Below are 16,209 nucleotides of genomic sequence, written 5' to 3'. Positions count from 1 at the left end.
GCAGCAATGCAAAAAGACCATCAACTGTATAACATGGCCCAATTATTTATGAGATTTTCAAGAATCCTTTTTTTTTTTTTTTTTTGCTATATGTTGCCTCTTTCTTAATCACAGGTTTGAAAGTGGACTACTGAGTTGAAAGGAAGAAAAGCTGAAGAAATGAGTTTATGAATTTAGTTCCATATGGAAACCTCCCTTACATATCTCAGCACATAGCAGTACATAACATATGTAGATTAATGATTTGATTTAGATTAAATATGACTTGTTATTTAAGTACAAAGATAAATGATTAATATCATGATGTTTCCCAAGCCATAAAAACCCAACCCTTTAAAATATTTAAAGAAGCTATATATCATATGAAAGCATTTTTTATGTTCTTTTCTCTATGGTTTGCTGTTGTGTTGCTGTTGTCTGAAGATTTGAAGTAGATTTCTGAATCTTTTGGAAAATTTTTAGTAGAATTAGTCCCATGGGGAGTTTTTGCCACTTGATCATTATCTTGACTGGGAAGTAAACATAAGTCAGATAACATGTGAGGCATTTAACATGACACCTAGCATATACCATCTATTTAGCATTTGCAAAATTATGTGTGGTATGCTATATAATTTCTACATTCAGTATTACACAAATCAGAGACATTTTTCATGTAAAATAAAATGTCTTTAATCACTAACATAGAAAAAAATCGGTGTTCAGGCGAAACTTCATCATAATTGCAAAATATTTAGATTTTTTAAAAAACACGGATGAAGAAGCTCAGTCTTTTCCCCTTTTAGCAGATGTGAGTAATTTTCAAGACAGCTCTAATGGTAAGAACTGGGGACCTGCTCCTTTAACGCACATGTGCTGAAATGTTCTGTTTCCCAGCTTTATAATTAGAGATTATTTCACATTGATTTCCAGCACAGATAAAATTTAGCTCACTTAAGATATGACAGCCATCATCTCTTATTTTCATTAAACATGCTCTAGAGCGGGTGGTTATAGAAATAAGATAGGAATTAGCATCTGAAAGTTTAAAGATGATTGCAAAATCTTTTCCTTAGAAAATTATGGGTTTCCCTTGGCTTAGCTTACCTAAAATAAATCAGCATTGCTCCAAGTGGCAGCCTCTGCTGCCTGATGTATCACACTTGAGCGTTCATCTACATCCACAAAAGTATGATTTCCGCTATTCCAAAATATAAGCTGTGTCTCGCTCTTGAGATGTGGGGACAATTGGCTGAGTCTTTTACCAAAGCCCATATGCCCCCATATAATTTGCCCACTTTTTCTTCTCTGAATGTGTCTCAGCATAAATGCATCTGCTTCACCATACATGCTCCTCAAAGCATATAATTGCCTATGCCTGGTAGCAAGCTTTATAGTGAAATTAAAAATTTAAGGAACTATTTCTAGTCCTGTTTTAAAAATAAATAAAACTTTGTCTCTGTAGGGCCATCAGACAAATCAAGTTAGTTCTTTCACTGATGATCATTTCCTGTGGTGTCCATTCAACAAGAAAAAGGATCAGTTCATGTTGGCTGGCTTTCAGTGGTGGCTCTGTCAGCATTTGGAGATTATGAGAGTTCTTGGCCTTGTTTCTTTGGGACCAAACACTGATGCTCTGTGGAAGAGGGTCCATGAGATGCTCAGGATTTTTAAAAAATTCTCTAAGTTCTCATATGTCTTTCTATTGGCTTCTGGAAAACCAAAGAAGTAACCATAGAATCAAGGGCATACATCTCACTGTTCATCTTTCTCATTAATTTCAGGATATGAGGCCACTGAATTGTGCACTAGAGAAAACTTATGATTTAGTTGCACTTGTTACTTGGTATTAGACAAGCCAGTAATGGAGTTCTTATAGAGTCAAGGCTGATTTGACATGGGTAAAAAGAGTGAAGTGCAGAAAGAAACAGATAAAGCAAGGGTGCAAGAAGAATAGAGACAAGAGATCATTTGGTCCCAGCAGATAGAAAATGTGACCTTGGTCCCTGACTTTATGGTTCCTACTTCTTGTAGCTAATGAGACGTCTCTGAATTTCCTATCCTTATAGGCTACGAGATACCACTGCTTCTTTCCAATAGAGTCTCCAAAGCATTCAATCACTTGAGTTTGTACTATGTGCCCTGCATTGTAGCAGGTACTAAGCAGACAACATATATATATATATATATATATATATATATATATATATAAAGAGGAAGTGCAATCTGTTATGGAAGCATATAGTTTGGGTAGCATGAGGCATTAACCTAGTCTGGTAGAGAGGAATACCAGTACTGGTTAAGAAGGATCTCTTTGAGTAAGTAACTTGTCAGCTGAGACCTGAAGGATGATGGGCAATTGACTAGGAGAAGGGAGAGGGGAAAGTGGAAGCATTCCAAGCAAAGGACAAAAGAGCTGCAAAAAGCCCAAGGACAGAGAATTGGTATTTTGAGGAAATGCTTATATAAGGAAATCCAATACAGCCCAAAAGGAAACTGAAGAATAAGTAAGAGTCAAAACTTGGGAATGCTTTTTTTTAATTACTGTGAATTTATAATAGATTTTGAAATTAGAAAATGTAATGCCTCCAGCTTTGTTCTTCATCAAGATTGCTTTGGCTACTTGAGGTCTCTTATGGTTCCATTTGAATTTTAGGACTTTTTTATATTTCTGTAAAAAATACCATTGGGATTTTGATGGGGATAACATTGAATCTGTAGATCACTTGAAGTAATTAAAACAGTGTTTTACTGGCATAAAGACAGACATGTAGAGCAATGGAACAGAATAGAGAGTCCAGAAATGAACTGACATATAAGTAGTCAACTGATCTTCCACAAGGATTCCAAGAACACACAATGGCGAAAGGATAGTCTTTGCAACAATGGTGTGGGGAAAACTGAATATCCACATACAAAAGAATGAAATTGGACCCTTGTCTTATACAAAAATAAACTCAAAATGTATTAAAAATGTAAATGTAAGACTTGAAACTGTAAAATTTCTAGAGGGTCTTAACAATGCTTTCTTGTTCATGACACCAAAAGCACAAACAAAAGCAAAAATAAACATGTGGGACTACATCAGACTAGAAAGCTCTGCACAGCAAAGAAAACAATCAACAGAATTAAATGGCAACCTGTGGAATGGGAGAAAATATTTGCAGACCATATATCTGATATGGCGTTAATATTCAAAATATATAAGGAACTCTTACAGCTCAATAGCAAAATATATATATAACCCAATTTAAAAATGGGCAAAGGACTTGAACAGACATTTCTTCAAAGACATACAAATGGCCAACAGATACATGAAAAGGTGCTCAACATCACTGTCATCAAAGAAACGCAAATCAAAACCACAATGAGATATCACCTCATATAAATAATAACAAATTAACACGTACACCTTAAATTTACACAATTTTATGCCAAGTATATTTCAATAATTTTTTAAAAGGAAGACTATTCTCAAAAAGCAAATTAACAAGTGTTGGGTAGGATGTGGAGAAATTGGAAGCCTTGTACACTGTTGGTGGGAATGTAAATGTTGCAGCACTATAGAGCTACCATATAATCCAGAAAGCCCACTTCTGGGTGTATATCCAAAGGAAGGGAAATCACTATCTCAAAGTGGTGTTTGCACTCCCATGTTCATCACAGCATTATTCACAGTAGCCAAGGTATGGAAACAACCTAAGTGTCTGTTGATGGATGAATAGATAAAGAAGGAAATCCTGTCATATGCAACAACATGGATAAGCCTGGAGAAGATTATGCTAAATGAAATGATCCAGTCACTGAAGGACAGATACTGCATGATTCCACTTATATAAGGCATCAAAAATAGTCAAACTAATAGAAGTAGACATTAGAATGGCGGTTGCTAGGGGCTAGGGGATGGGGAGTAGAGAGGGTGAGTGGGGATTTTTTCAATAGGTATAAGTTTTTAGTTATTCAAAATGAAAAAGTTCTAGAGATCTACAGTACAACATAGTACCTCTAGTTAACAATACTGTGTTGTGCACTTTTTAAAAATTAGGAGAATAGATCTCATGTTAAGAGCTCTTACCACAAAAGAAAGAAAGTGGGGCAAGAAGAGACTTTTGGAGGTGATGGGTATGTTTATTACTTTTGACTGTTGTGTTGGTTTCATGGGTATGCACATGTCCAAGCTCATCAAATTATGGACATTAGATATGTACAGTCTTGTATATAAGTTATATTTCAATAAACCTGTTTTTAAGATCTTTGGGAATACTTTTAAGGACTCTGGATTTTATTCTAAATGCTTGGAGAAACTAAAGTTTTTAAGAAGGGTTGTGACATTTGCGTTTTCCACCATTTAAGACAAATTAAGTCTGTTGTATTAAATACAGAGGGAGATGATATTAACTGGGACTAAAGCCATAGTTCTCAACTGGGGGCATTACTGCTTCCCAGTGAACATTCGGTAATGCCTGGAGATATTTCTAATTGTCACAACTCTGGGGGGAAGGACGAGGGCCGTCATTGACATCTAGTTGGTAGAAGCCAGAGATGCTGCTAAACATCCTACAATGCACAGGACAATCTACCATAACAAAGAATTATCTGATCGAACATGTCAATGGTGTGAAAGTTGAGAAACCATGGAGTTGATCGAAAGTAATGGAAATCAAGAGAAGTGGCATATTAGAAAGATATTTAGGAAGTAAAATCAATAGGATTTAGTGATTAGACAGCATGGTCAAATGTAAGAATCAAAAAAGCTTGACTCTTACGTTTCTGGCTTGAGCAAGTAGTTGGTGGTTGGTGATACCAGGAACTGATTTAGGGGACAATTTTGGAAGAATAGATTTTATATGGAGTAGAGTGGGAAAGATGAAGAATACCATGTTTAACATTTCACCTCTGAGGTGCCTCCAAGACAGTCAAAGGACTTTTCTGGTATACGTGTGTATGAGCATTTCTGAGTCTCAGGAGAAGCACAGGATGGAGTTAAACATTTTGGAGTTGTTATGAGGAATAAATTAGATACGTCAAATGAAGAGCTTAGTACAATGCCTGGCACATTATAACCAACCATTAAATGTTATTATTACTGACAGTATTGGAGTGATTCAATTGAAGCCAAAAGGGTGAATAAGATTGCTTCAGGAGGGGAAGTAAAATGAAAGAGAAGAGGATGGAGCCCTAAGAAATACTCAAAAAAAGGAGCGGCAGAGGAGGAACTAGGAACTGATTATGCAAATAGAGACGAGATGTGGGAGGCAAACCAGGAGTATGTGTGTCCCATGAAACAAAGGGAGGAGATGGTTTCTAGAGGAGTTAATGGTCAACCATACCAAATGCTTCTCTGAGTTCAGGTAGATTGAGAATTAACCTTTTTTCAAATACATTTGAAAATTAGGTCTTTGGTGTTCTTGGAAAATGCTGGTTTGGTAAAGTACCGGGGAGAGATTGGAGTGGGTTGGGGAGTTAAGAGGAGAAGAAATTGTAACTTTTCAGCAACTCTTTTGAAAAGCCTCTTTCTTCTCCAAGAAGAAAGCACAGAGAGGAAGAAACAAAAGACTTCTCAATAGAAATATTTGATGAGAAGAAAACCTTAGCTTGGTTGTCATTGCCATATACTGAATAGCTGCTCTCTTTTGGTCATTCACCTTGGCATTTCTTACTTTTGAAAAGAAACATAAAGGAGCAATGATATAAATGAGGTGATCTGTGTATGGAAGGGCATGGACAGAGCAAATGCCGTAATTTTTCATTGCTCCAGAACCAAAAGCTAATGACTCAGATTCACCTCTCTGCCTTGAACGTACTTTGCCTGAAGGTTAATCACATTAATTCCTGTGAGTCAACATCTGCCATGTGCTGGAAAAATCTTGTCAACCATTCCAATATTTAGAGCCCCATATGATGACTTTCAAAATTTCCTGAACCATCAGAATCCTGCCAACTTCAAACGTTTCTTGGGTTAACTCATTTCTACCCAATAAATACTTGGCTGCTGAGAATCTAGAAACTATTGCCTTTGAAAATCAGGGAATTTAAATTGAGGAATATGGAAGACTGCCGAAGGAAAGAGGAGAGCCAGAGTATGACCACAAAGAAGACCAGAGAAAATGGGTATCAGAATTGTGAATGGATGCTTTTGCCAACCAGACAATCACATCAAGTCTAAAATAAAAGGAGACCTCAGTTCTTTCTCCCCATTTTTCTCTCAAACTACCTTTTTGCCTAAAAAATATCAGGACTTACATGTGGTCAGCTCATCTCTAGACTAAAACGTAAAAACCAGTGGGTGTTTTGAGTTTACATTTCAACCCATCACAATACTAATTACTATAATGATGACCCAGACCAGTGCTTCTCAAACTGTAATGTGCAAACAAATTCCCTGGGGATCTTATTAAAATGCAGATTCTGATTCAGTAGATTTGGAAGGGGGACCAAGATTCTGTAGTTTTTATATATATATATATATATATATGGTTTTCTTTTTAACTGATTTATTTATTTTTGGCTGTGTTGGGTCCTCCTTGCTGCGCCCGGGCTTTCTCTAGTTGCAGCGAGCAGGGCCTACTCTTTGCGGTGCACAGGCTTCTTATTGCCGTGGCTTCTCTTGTTGTGGAGCACGGGCTCTAGGCGTGCAGGCTTCAGTAGTTGTGGCACTCAGGCTCAGTAGTTGTGGCTCTTGAGCTCTACAGCGCAGGCTCAGTAGTTGTGGCGCACGGGCTTAGTTGCTCCGCGGCATGTGTGATCTTCCTGGACCAGGGCTCAAATCCACGTCCCTTGCTTTGGCAGGCAGATTCTTAACCACTGCGCCACCAGGGAAGTCCCAGATTCTGTATTTTTTGGGGGGGGCACCCAAATCTCTTATTGGGGTGCAGTTGGTGGGAGGGGGACTTTCACTGCAGAGCCTGTTCATTGGCGCTGCTTCCTCAGTCCTGTGGCTTCATCACCTCCAGGAGCTCACGTGGGCTGGAGAAGGGCTGGATGTGCAGGGTCTCAAAGGCTTCATCTGCTCTGAAGGCTAGCCCCACAGTGGTTGGGGCCTGAGGCCATGCTGTCTGGCTGGTGAAGCCACACTCGCCCAATGTCTTTCTGTCGTCCAGAAGCTGGTCGTCCTTGTACAGCCGCTGCTCCACCAGCGGCCACTTGAGGATGCCCTGGACAATGCGCTTCAGCTCGAACACGTGCTCGATTCCTTGGCGTCCATGAAGATGGTGGTCTTGTGGCGCCGGATCATGAGGAACACGTCTATGGCAGCGGCTGCCTCTCCCCCTAGACACACCCGTGCGGCCGCACTCCGCCCTGTTCCCGGCAGGCCACCCCCAGAATCTGTATTTTTAACAGCCAATTCTATTGCCTTTGAAATCAAGGGCCACACGTTGCATTAACAGTTTAAAAGTAAAGTTACTTCTAGTGATCCATCTCATTATTTCTTAATCTATGTAAAATTTTGTGATTCAGAATCTAGTACACAATTTCAGTCCATCAGAATCATCATAAAAGTAAGTTTTTCATAGGGTATTGATGATCAGCTAATGTCCAAACAACCCTGAAAATTATTCAGAGCTTCCAATTACCTATGTCTTAATTATTAAAATTTTGCTGGGATGGGTCATTATTTATATTTGACTCTCCTTTTAATTTGTCTCAGATGCAAATTTTAACTTTTTAAATTGTAAAATAAAATTTGAGGTGTTAACTTAGGGTCGGTTCATGTTACTAGAAAATTAACATTTTTTGATTACAGAGTGACATAAGTGGCACAAAAGAAATCTGAAAGTAATCAGTGATATGACCCTGTAACCAAGATAGGATATAGAGATAAGCCAGAGTGAAGGCACTTAAATATCTGATACACTGCTTTTAGACAAAATTTCTGGTACCAGTGGCATTAATAGTAAACAAAGAGCAAAATCCTTGTTCAAAATACCTAACATGTAGCAGAGAGGCTAGTATATAGTAAATTCTCTATACCAGTGTGTTGAACTTAGCTGAATTGGAAGGCTCTGCTCTATTAACCAAATGTCTTTGCCAGAAAAGGCCAATGAGAGAAAAAATACTAACATAGTAGAAAGAGCATTTTAATATGAGGGATGTATTCCCCAAAGCCTCTTTCCCTGTAGATTATTGCAGCCACCTTCACTCTCCGTTGTCTTTTTGTCATTTTGCTATACCCGATAAATGCTAACCTCAGATAAACACAATAGTCTGTCTTCTCAGTGCCTGCGTTCAAGTAGCTGAGATCCTCTGGAGCAAATCACATCACCAGGTTCATTGATAGCACTTTCAGTTTGTAATTCCAAGTCTCAACTGAGCTCTCTATATCCCTTATGATCTTATCATATTCCAGTTTCTGGAGAGACTCTTTCCTCCCTTCATACTCCTTCGATGACGGACTCCTCCAATATCTCCTTCACCATCAGTGGATGACCTTAGTTAAATGTGGCTTGTAGTTAAGACTGTGGGCTCTAAAAGTAAGCTGTCTGGCTTTGTATTCAGGTTCTAGCAATTTACTTAAATGCAGCCTTAGGGATACATTTTTTTTAACAGTTCTGTGCCTCAGTTCCTTATTGGTAAAAAGAGACAATAATATTTCCTGCCTCATAAGGTTATTGTAAGTAGTAAATGAGTCACTATATGTAAATCTTTTAAAATAATGCCTGCTGTCAATAAACCATCAATGAAAGTTTAGTATTATCCTAATTCTTTTTTTCACAGGAAAAGTAGAAGCCAACAGATAGAAATTCCCTTAACTACCCAACCCCATAACAACAAATCCACCTGCATCCTCATGACCTCATCTGAACCTAATTTCCTCCAAAAGGCCTTACTTCCTAATACCATCACATTGGGGTTAGGGTTTTAATATATGAACTTGGGGCAAACACAAACAGTCTGTGACATCGACCTATGACTGACTGGCTCCCACCCAAGATCCTCTAGGTAAGGTTACAAATAATTTCTGTATCCCTAAATTTGGTGGTCACTTTACTCAAGCTCTTCTCTGCGTTCAACATTGACTACCTTTTTCTTTGACTTCTATAACATCACGCTGCCCTGGTTTTCTTCTTATCTTCTTACCTCCTTAACTATCTACTCCATAGCTCATGCCAGAAATGTCACAATATCCAGTCATCATCAAGTCTGATGATTCTACAACCTTAATATGTTTAAGTGCATCCCTTTTCATGACTACTGATTCCATCATAGACAAAATGATATTCTTCTGCCTAACCATCTGAAATCTCATTTTTATTTTTCACACAGCATCCAGTGATCATCTTAAAACCTTATCATATAGCTCTCCTTCTGAATAGTCGCTTTTCATTATTTTTAGGTTGAAAGTTACATTTTTACATTTATATTAACTTTACTATAAAAAATTCAAATAGGGCTTCCCTGGTGGCGCAGTGGTTGAGAGTCCGCCTGCCGATGCAGTGGACACGGGTTCGTGCCCCGGTCCGGGAGGATCCCACATGGTGCGGAGCGGCTGGGCCCGTGGGCCATGGCCGCTGGGCCTGCGCGTCTGGAGCCTGTGCTCCGCAATGGGAGGGGCCACAACAGTGAGAGGCCCGCGTACCGCAAAAAAGGAAGGGAAAGGAAAAAAAAAATTCAAATGTACTTTAAAGTAGGGAGAGTACTATAATGAATTCTCATATATCCATCATCTATCCCTAATTATTGTTATGATTTTATCATTTTTTCATTTACTTTCTATTTGCTCAATTATTTTTTATTGTGGTAAAATATACACAACATAAATTTTACCATTTTAACCATTTTCAAGCGTATCCTTCTATAGTATTAAGTACACATTGTTGTCCAGTCATCATCACCATCCATCTCCTGAAGATTACGTTTTTGTGACATGACACCTATGATAGGCATGAACTGTCCTCCACCCTGGGTCACTATAGGCAAGTCAGTCTGGCACTTATACACTTCCTTAAATATGATAAACTTACTCAAAACCTTCCCACCTGATTTTTCCTCTGCTTAAAATTATCCTCCTCTACTCACTGTTGAAGATTCAGCTTAAACATTAGTTCTTTCCCTAATAATGCATAGTAGGCAAGGTCTCCAGCTACATGTTCTTGCTACGCCTCCTACTTCCATACATAGAGAGGAAGTACATCATAGGGCAAACTCTAGAGCCAGATTGCCTGGGTTTGAATTTTGGCTCTGGGTGACCCTGGGCAAATCACTGTATCTCTTTGTGTCTCAATTTCTATCTGTCAAATGGGGATAAATGTTTCTAGGTTATTTTGAGAATTATTTAAATATTTAGAATATGGCCAGGAAGTTAGTATTATATAAGTACTAGCAATTACTGCTCTTCTTCAAAGTACTTATGGATTTTGTGAAAGTTTTGTTAAATGTCTGTCTGCCTCCGTGGGTACCACTGCATTTGCAGAGCCCACATGGTGCCTGTCATGTCAGTGCTCAATCATCATTGGTTGAAAAATTGAACGAAGCTGTCAGGTCTCTTCTTAAATAATACCAGCTCGGAATATTATTGTGAAGATCAAATTAAAGAATTCACGAAAATTTTCTTTCTAAGCTTTGAATCCCAATGCACTTCAAAATATTGTTATTGGGGAAGATCAGGCATAAACAAACAAAAATAAAGTGAATTTGAGTTGATGAGAAAGCACATATTAAATTGCCATAATACATAATATGTATTCTTGTATCCCAAAATTAATTGCTTGAAATGCCAGTTTAAGGAAAAATAGGAAAATTTTACTTAGATTAATAAATTTGGGAAATGTTTCAAATAATTGTCCCCTTTTGTAGTTTCACACCATGGAGCATTAAAAAATGAAATTATCCAACTTTTTAACTCAGAATTTCATCAACTTATTTTTCTGGCCACAAAACATTTTTTTGCAGATTATCTATTAATTAGCCATAGGAAGTAAGCTTCATAGAATCTAGCTTGGGGTAGAAGTGATATGATTTTATCAAGAACAAGATCACTGTATACCCAAAGGGTCTGAGAATGCTTCAGGTACAAGTTGGAATGTGAGCTGAGCAATAGAAAGAATAGAATTTGGATAGGCCAAGAGAAAGGAAAAAAGCATTCTACATATAGATGACCAAATGGTAGCCACAGAAATGGGATTAATTTGGTAAATATATGGCCAAACTTAATATCAAATCTCATGGTCTGTCTAATTTTTTTTAGGATGTTCAGTAAGAACTATAAAATTTTTTAAAAATTTGATAGAGAAGCTGAGGATTGAACTAGCCCTTAAAGAGGGATGGGTTGGGGTAAGTGGTGTGGAGAAGAGAAATAAATGTAAAGTTTTCTGAAAGGGAGCAGAAAAAATGGACAGACAGATTTGCATTTATTGAGAGTCCCCCATGAGTTCTTTTCTGTATATTTTATCATTAAATCTCCCAACAGCAATTCTCAAAAGCAGTCATCACTATCTCCCTTTTACAAATAAGTAATCTGAGGCTCAGAGAGCTTATGTGATATGTCCAATAACACACAGCAGAGTTTCAATCATAGTCTAAAATATATGTTCTATTATACCACACTGTCTTCTAAATGCAATGAAAAATTAAACATATCCATGCTTTTCTATCCTTTGATGCCAACCACCACTATCATCTCATTACACACTCAATAATGTCTTTCATACACTCATACCTCCCCCTCCCTTGCCGCATCTCCACACAGACACACAGAAGATGTGCTCTTCATTTTTCTGACTATAATTGTATTGTCCTGGAGGGCAGCCACAAACCACATGTGGCTAGGGAGCACTTGAAATGTGGCTAGTCCAAATCGAGATATGCTGTGATGTAAAACACACATCAGATTTCAAAACCTTAGAACAAAAAGAAAGAAGGTAAAGTAGTCCATTAATAATTTTTATATTGATTATATGTTTAAAGAATAATATTTTGAATATATTGGATTAAATATACCATTGTTAAAGTTAATTTCACCTGTTTCTCTCTCCTTTTTCAAGCAACTAGTAGAAAATTTTTAATTACATAGGCAGGTTATATTTATGGCTCATATTATGTTTCTATTGTACAGTTTTGGAACATAGTATAAACTTTTTTATGTCCTTTTACATACTGTACTTGAAATTCCCAAGATTTCTCCCACAATTAGGATTAATCCCTTAAAATGCAAGTCCTCTTAAATGTCTGACACATTAAGCCATTATCTTTTTTGAATGAATTTATCAGGAATTAACCCAGTTATCTGGGAAGGCCCTGAATGAATGGGGCTGAGGCAGGGAAAAGGCTTTTTGATTCAGGTAGATTCCAGGTTAGGTACAGAAAGTGGGGGAAATGAATGGGTACTTCTTTTGGTGCTGCAGGAAAGTACCTTGGTTGGCAGGTTGGCAGAGAGTGAGGGGCTCAAGGAAGTTGGAAAGAAACTGCAAAATAAAAGAATTGCCAACCTGACAGTGTACCCAAGACGGGTCCTAAATACTCATTTTCATGACTTCTCGTTTAAAGACGGGATTTTGTTCCATAAAAGTTATGATCTTAATGCCAAAGATAGACTCTGATCCTGTGACTCTGGTCCCATAACTCTGAGTAAGGCTTCAGCTCTGCAGTCTGGACAGGGCTTTCTGGCAGCCCTCGGACTCATCAGGTACCATGGACTTTGGTGGGTGTTTGGCTTGAGGGAAAGGGGCAGCAGTCAGCCTTGGCAAATAATTAGCAAGGCCCAGTGAAGCTGTTGGTTCAAAGTCTCCGGGTTTGGAAGAGGAAGAAGAATGACAGGCAGTATACTCCTCCATCAGTTATTTTGAGGAAAATTGTCAGTATTCCTTGTTACAGGGACCTCCCTTTCTGTCAGTTCTCAATTAGTTGTTTCATTATACCTATAAATTTATTCCTGATATGTAAACAATTTCTTGGGATATATTACACCAGGTGCTTATCTGAGGCAATTTGAGTACTCTTCTGACTGAACTTGAGAAATTGAGCATGTGCTGTATTTGCTGTTTTTAATTGTTAAAACATGTATAATAGCAAGTGGTGAAGAAAATGGCACTGTTTTAGATCCTTTTGTTTTATGTAATTTAGCATTTAGATACCACTGTGTTTAACTTCTCAAAGAGAAATTTAAAGGATAGAATGTGATTTTTAAAGAGGAGACTTATAATCTTATTGTTTGAGATGTTGTTATCACATAAATGACAATATGTTTTGTATGTTGTAAAAATGAAATGAATTTAACTGTGTTAAGTGATGAGGAAATACTGGGATAAAGATACCAGCCCCATGATTATTTACTGTGTCACATTGGCCCAATTACTTCATGAAGTTTGTTTCTCTTCTATAACCTGATGATAGTTAAATCTCCCTCCTAGGGTTAGGGTGAAGGAAAAAAAAATGGATGGACTATAAGTTACAATACACACCACCACCCAGAACAGAACAGATAACTTTCGCAGTGTTCTCCCTCCATTTTTAAAGTAGAGGGCATTACCTCCTTCACTCAAATATCAATTCAGAACATGCTAGAACAATTAGGTCTTCTTGGTAAATTCCCAAGTCCATTGTTCCAGCCACAGAGCATTCTTCTCTGGAACACCCTGTTTGAAAGGCCACTCCATCCCTGTCCCTCATGAGCACTCCTTCTGCCTCTCTTGCTAGCAAAATAAGAAAACGGCAATATTTTCTATCCCAGATGAGCTATCACCTCTTCTCTTCCAACATTTGCCTCTCTATCTTTATCTAGCAGCCCTTCCTCAAGAAAACAGTCTTTATTTTTCACTTGAGCCATTAACTAGAGGGCCTTTCCGAGACTGTGATATGATGGCAGAACCAGAGGCAGGACTTGGAGGTCTCAGTCTCCAAGACAGTCGCATTTTTCTCTCCTGGAAAGTTACAAGACCACTGATTTCAGTTCATTAATAAGAAGAGCTTTCAAATAAGGAGAACCTTACAAAAATGGATCCAGCAGCCTCAGGAGGTAATAAGTTTCCCATCGTTGGAGGTGCTCCAACACATGCTAGAAGACAACTTGTTTATTCACTGGGTAAATATTTAATGAGTTCCCACTTTGTGTCTGTGATGAGGTAATGGGGTAGAAAGTGAATAACATGACAAGGTCCCTCAGTCAAAGTGCTTCTGATCTAGTAGAGCAAACAAATACAAAATCTAATAATGTTATATCACTAATACCTAGTGAAGACATCCCATAGAAAAGAATATCCAAGAGAGATGTAAAAGCAAAATGAAGGTTAAAAGGGCAGGAAAAAACACGTTTGGACAAAGAAACAGCATAAGAAAAGTCTATAGTGAAGAAAAAATATGGCTCCAGCAAAAAAAACACCCTCAAAATATGAAGAGGATAAAAGAGGTATGGGAGGAGAGGAACTTGGAAAGATAAACGGGAATTCAGACAAGGAAATTTGAAAAGCCATATGCACATGTGAGTTTAGATGTGAAGCCAGGATGGACTGGCAGTTTGGGCAGATTGAGTGCTTGGGAGTGTAGCCCCAGCCCTGAACTCTGAGAGGTAGAATGGAAACCTACTTGGCTCCTGTCTTTACATCTCCAGTCCAGGGGAGTGCTCTCTCTGGCAGAGGGATGTTGGCATCTCTGACCTAAATATATGATGGGAAAGAGAAGGTTGTTCTGAAATTCCTGACTTTTGCTTCTTCTATTATCATTTCTCTTAAAAACCCAAAGGAAATTTTCCAAGCAGCCTTTACAGAGCCCATAGAAAAATGAGTGCCCTCTCAACCAGAGATCTATTTAGTGATTATCAATGAGAAAGGAATTCCTTTCCAACAAAATCTGTTGGCACCCTGAAGATAAATTTACACCACTAACAAAAGAAAACAAGAACATATATGAAAGATATTCCAGAGAAAAAAAGGCTTGTATTACTAACATTTCCAGAAACAGGTTAATTCCTTTCCCCACCCCAACCCCTACCTGCCTAGTCACAAAGACATAAAAAATTTCTAGTAGAATGACTCAATCTTTTTTTCTCTAAATAACTTCTCATTAGCATAATAGCAGTTAACATTAATTGAGCATTTACTATGTGCCAGAAACACATTAAATGTTTTATATGCATTGCTTTAGTCAGTCCTCACATGACTGAGAGGTAGGTAAGTATCATCATTATTTCCATTTTATAGATAGGTAAACTGAGGCTAAGCAAGGCTGAGGGACTCAGTCACCACCACAGAGCTAGTAGTGATGGAGCCAGGGATTCAGGCTCAGAATCTCAACCACTACACAAGGGTTTCAAGACACTACCTGCATCAGCAGTATCTGGAGTACTTGTTTAAGAGGCAGATTCTTCAGGCCCATTCCAGACCTGTGGAGTCAGAATTTCTAGGAGTGGGGTCCAGAAATCACATTTCAATCAGGTACCCAAGGTGATTCTTATGAACATTGAAGTCTGAGAAACACTCCGCTCTCTCTATTATTCAAAATGACACTAATAGATTAAAGGAACTGTTCCAGACCTCTAGGGGAAAAAAAGATCAAGGTAGGAACATTAGCTTGTGTTATCTGTCAGTTGAGTACGCTTGTTCAGAGCAGCAAAATTATCGAATTGGTAGAGGCGAAGTCTAGATCCTACTTGCCTCAGTGCTACAGCTCTAGTTAAAGCTGGCCGCTCCCCACAGTTGGCATCCCATGGTACCGCTGGTCTTGTACCTGAAGCAGCCTTTCCTGACTGACATGATTGACAGCACAGTGAGGAAGTGCAAGGAGCAACACCCATAGGGCCTGGACTCCCTTCTCTGTCCTTGACTAACCACATAAAAATAGATCAGTCATTTAAATTTCCTGGGCCTCAGTTTTGTTATTTGTGGAATGGGGATGATAATGCTCAGGAAAACAGCTTTAGGGCAAAGAGTAGATTAAACTTCATCTGATGCTGTGTGTGAAATTCATCTAGCCTAAATCCTGATGAGGCCTAAGAGGTATTCAATAAATGATGATGGTGGTTTTATAAATAGCCCAGCACCCTGGCTATTCCTTCTATTTTCTGCCCAATTTCAGGATAACAGGCAAACAGCCTTGGTTTTTAGTTGAACAAATGTGGGTTCAAGTACAGACTCTGTCAATCATTAGATATGAGATCTTGGGCAAGGTCCTTAAGCTCTCTAACTTTTCTCATTTATGACACAGGGACAAATACCTACTTCTTAGAATTCTTTTAAGAATTAAAAGAAGTAAAGTATGAAAAGTTCCAGGTACATGGTAGACACTCAACATCTGTTGTTT

At 38.2% G+C, this 16,209-nt stretch overlaps 1 pseudogene; it reads right to left on the bottom strand.

Annotated features, from left to right (window-relative positions):
* Positions 1 to 6,872: 6,872 nt before the first annotated feature.
* On the bottom strand, positions 6,873 to 7,222 carry LOC132425481 (elongin-B pseudogene; annotated as a pseudogene).
* Between the last annotated feature and the right edge of the window lie 8,987 nt (positions 7,223 to 16,209).

This window comes from Delphinus delphis, chromosome 5 (genome assembly GCF_949987515.2).
Source record: "Delphinus delphis chromosome 5, mDelDel1.2, whole genome shotgun sequence".
Lineage (NCBI taxonomy): Eukaryota > Metazoa > Chordata > Mammalia > Artiodactyla > Delphinidae > Delphinus > Delphinus delphis.
The sequence above is the reverse complement of the archived record's forward strand: the minus strand, read 5'-3'. Positions and strand labels throughout refer to the sequence as shown.